Below are 4,678 nucleotides of genomic sequence, written 5' to 3'. Positions count from 1 at the left end.
CCGCTGTGTCCCCTAGTGTGCGTGCGCACGATCATGCCCGCACTTATAGGGCCAGCGCACGCACATGAAAATCATCATCATCAACCCACATGATTTCCTGGTCTATAAGAAGGCCCCAGCCCTTCTGATCCTTGCCTGAGCGTTGTTAGTTTATCCCAAGTCTGTCTTGCAAATGGTCCCTTAATGTTTCCCGTTCCAGTTGTTACCCGTGCCCTGTTACCTGTTCCTGTATCCCGTGCGGTGTTCTTGTTCCTGTGCCTACTAGTGTTGGAGTCGTGTCCTACTGCACCTGCTGTCGTTTGTCATGTCCAGGGTCTTCTGCCACGTCTTGTACTGCCTGCCACATCTGGCGCAACCTGCTGCACCGACCGCCATCCGTGCTGAAGCCACATCCACTGTCTGGACTAGTTCAGGTACCCGAATGTTACGAACTGCTGTAGACTTTCGTATAGACTGAGACCTGGTCAGCTGTCTCTCCGCTGCGGCGGAGCGGCCTAGTGGGTCCACATACCCTGTGACCGTGACAATATGAAATAATCAGACATATTAAATAATCAAAACTTTTTCCCAGGTTAAGCTATTCATTGTATTCACTGTCACAGGTGTTGCCATTGCATAGGGGGACACATTGGGTATGCAGTTTTGCGGGACAATTGAGCCCATGGCTGTGGCCCTTAGTATGTTCCCCGACTTTGAAGGGTTTAAGTTTGGGAGTCTACATGAAAAGGTAGCACTATATGCAGATGACCTTCTGCTTTTCCTTGATAATTGGCCACAGAGTTGGAGATCGGCAATGGCTATAGTAGATGCTTTTGTCTATCTTTCTGGCCTGACAATAAATTTGACAAAATAAGTTTTTCTCCCCATAGGTAACTCACCAAATCCCCCGTCTATGGAAAATATCCATAATGGTAAAAACCTTTAAATATTTGGGTGTACAAATATCAGCTCAGATTTCAGAACATGATCTTTTGAATTTAGACCATTACTTTCTAAATTCAAACAAAAAATTAAGGACTGGTGCAAATTACCACTTATTGTCATTGGTCGAGCTAACCTGATCAAGATGATCTTATGCCCCTACTAATGTACTTGACTCATAATGCTTCAGGGTGACTTCCAGCAAAGTTTTTTCATTAGGTAATTTTTATTTTTAGAGGCTTGATATGGAAAAAAGGTATTCTGAGGAAAAAAGCAAGATACCTTACAAAGATCTATAGGAGGATGCATAGTTGACCAAACCAGTCATGTGGCTATATTATTTAGCCGCACAGCTACAACATTTAAGAGAATAGGAAGAAGAAGAAATAACATCCACTTCTTGTAGAATTATTCAGTATTTAAAGGGGTTCTTCCACAAAACACATGTATCCCTTATCCATAGGATAGGGGATACAGGTGTGATCGCTGAGGGTCCGACTGCTGGGATCCCCAGCAATAAGAAGAATGGAGGGTCAAAAGTCCCCCGAAGTGCTCCATGAAAATGGAGCGCTGGTACACATGCTCGACCAGCGCTCCATTCATTTCTATGGATCTTCGTCTCCGGCAGTTCCATAGAAATGAATGAAGCACTGGTCGAGTATGCGCACCAGCGCTCCATTCTCATGGAGCACTTCGGGGGACTTTCGGGCCCCCGTTCTCATCGCTGGAGGTCCCAGCGGTCGGACCCCCAGCGATCACACATGTATCCCCTATGCTATGAAAACCCCTTTAATACAGAATACACACTTGTTTTTGGCCCTGGAGGAAGTATCCTTCAGGAAGATGCCCAAATATTTCCCAACTTTATCCATCATCTACAAACTTTGACATCTGACAAGGATAAAGGATAATATAGAGCCCACACTAGTATGGCCAAACTTTCTCTATCCTGAACGAAACAAGTGGGCTAGATTTGAAGGATGGACAAGTAGGGGTATCAACTGCATGACTCAGCTTTCTCTAAATGGAAATTTTAAATCCTTTAAACAACTCCAACACGACTATGGTTTGCCTCAGAATGGGCTATCTCCTTTCATTAAAGAAGGGGAGATATTCTGCCCTGAATGGGGACGAACGATCATCAATAGGATCGTTTGTCCTTATATATTTGCATCTTGTCAATAGCACGTCCCCTGTTTACACAGGGAGAAGTACTACCAATCGCTTGCAGTTTTGTCGGCTTATCTCAGTCTTGTTTATGCAGGATAATTATCTGGAACGAGCGTTCGTATAAATGCTCATTCGCCCCATATCATTGGCCTGTGTAAAAGGGCATTTAGAGGCCCAACTTGAGAAACACCCAATGACCTTGCATAATAACTAGGAAAAAGTTGTAGGTACCATTACTGAAGACCAATGGCAAGTCTTTGTCCAAAACGTTTCAAAAGTTGCAGTAAGCGGGGCTCATAAGTACCTCCTTCATAGAGTTTGTAGGACAACAGTACATCTTTTAAGAATGGGATTTAGGACTGATGACTGATGTAACCGATGCCGCTCTCCTATAGCTGTGGGATTTTCCGTGCCTGCGGAGATACCGTACTTGATCTTTGTGGCGTGGTTGAATAAAGACCCTTTTCTGTGCTTACTGGGATATGTCTCTGAGACTCCTGCAACGAAGAGCCATCGTTTTGCTATCTCGCGACTGCTCTATCATGCCCGCAAACTGGTTGCTTTCCATTGGAAATCTCCAAATTCTCCAGTGGATGAATATGTAGCTAGGGTAAATTAACATGTAATAATAAAGAAGTTTGTTTACCTCAAAAGGGAAAATATCAAGAAGTTTAAGAATATTGGGGACCTATGGCTAGATATGCGGGATTACCCCCTTTGAGCCTTGCTAGGGAACAGTTACAGAGTATAAAACCATATACGATAGAATAAGGATATTCTAGCATATGGCTCTCTTAGGCTGCGTTTACATCTGCATTGTGGCTTCCATTCTACAGTAGTGTATCTGTCAGAGGACGACAAGAACGAAAGTTAACGTTTCCATATAAAAAAAACATTGATTTCAGTGGGCTTTATTTTTCCATCAGTTGTGCTCAGTTAGGTTTCACGTTTGTGCTATCCGCTGAGCGTATACGTTTTCTTTTATAAAAACGTACATCATTGAAAACGTATACAAACGTGTACCATTTTCTGTTTATGTCTGTGTTTTTTTATAGCCTGTTTTTTTTTTGTCTTTTTTTAAAGTGAACACTAATAGAAAAAACAAACAAAAAAACTGATAGATTTACTGTATGTAAACGGATACAAATAACTGCGCTATTGATTCCATTAAAACAACGGAACCCTGTCACAAAGGTGACAAACGGAAACCTTTATCAATGTTTCCATTACCATTGAGATCAATGGTGAGGGAAACGGAAGCTAAGGTTTCAGTTTGCCTTTCCGTTGAGGGGTTAACCCGACAGAACCCCTCAACGGAAGGGCAATGCTGATGTGAACACAGCCTCAAAATGAAAGCAAAAAAGATGCATAGATAAAAACGGATCCGTTAAAAACGGAGTATAACTGATGACAGACTGATACAAACAGAAAGAAAAGAATCCGGTAAACTGATCCGTCAAAAACAAACATACAGTGAAGGAAATGAGTATTTGATCCCTTGCTGATTTTGTAAGTTTGGCCACTGTCAAAGACATGAACAGTCTAGAATTTTTAGGCTAGGTTAATTTTACCAGTGAGAGATAGATTATATTAAAAAAAAGAAAAGAAAATCACGTTGTCAAAATTATATATATTTTTTTGCATTGTGCACAGAGAAATAAGTATTTGATCCCTTTGGCAAACAAGACTTAATACTTGGTGGCAAAACCCTTGTTGGCAAGCACAGCAATCAGACTTTTTAGTAGTTGATGATGAGGTTTGCACACATGTTAGATGGAATTTTGGCCCACTCCTCTTTGCAGATCATCTGTAAATCATTAAGATTTCGAGGCTGTCGCTTGACAACTCGAATCTTCAGCTCCCTCCATAAGTTTTCGATGGGATTAAGGTCTGGAGACTGGCTAGGCCACTCCATGACCTTAATGTGCTTCTTTTTGAGCCACTCCTTTGTTGCCTTGGCTGTATGTTTCGGGTCATTGTCGTGCTGGAAGACCCAGCCACGAGCCATTTTTAATGTCCTGGTGGAGGGAAGGAGGTTGTCACTCAGGATTTGACGGTACATGGCTCCATCCATTATCCCATTGATGCGGTGAAGTAGTCCTGTGCCCTTAGCAGAGAAACACCCCCAAAACATAATGTTTCCACCTCCATGCTTGACAGTGGGGACGGTGTTCTTTGGGTCATAGTCAGCATTTCTCTTCCTCCAAACACGGCGAGTTGAGTTAATTCCAAAGAGCTCAATTTTAGTCTCATCTGACCACAGCACCTTCTCCCAATCACTCTCAGAATCATCCAGATGTTCATTTGCAAACTTCAGACGGGCCTGTACATGTGCCTTCTTGAGCAGGGGGACCTTGCGGACACTGCAGGATTTTAATCCAGTACGGCGTAATGTGTTACCAATGGTTTTCTTGGTGACTGTGGTCCCAGCTGCCTTGAGATCATTAATAAGTTTCCCCCGTGTAGTTTTCGGCTGAGCTCTCACCTTCCTCAGGATCAAGGATACCCCACGAGGTGAGATTTTGCATGGAGCCCCAGATCGATGTCGATTGACAGTCATTTCGTATGTCTTCCATTTTCTTACTAT

This window comes from Rhinoderma darwinii, chromosome 10 (assembly GCF_050947455.1).
Source record: "Rhinoderma darwinii isolate aRhiDar2 chromosome 10, aRhiDar2.hap1, whole genome shotgun sequence".
Lineage (NCBI taxonomy): Eukaryota > Metazoa > Chordata > Amphibia > Anura > Rhinodermatidae > Rhinoderma > Rhinoderma darwinii.
The sequence above is the reverse complement of the archived record's forward strand: the minus strand, read 5'-3'. Positions refer to the sequence as shown.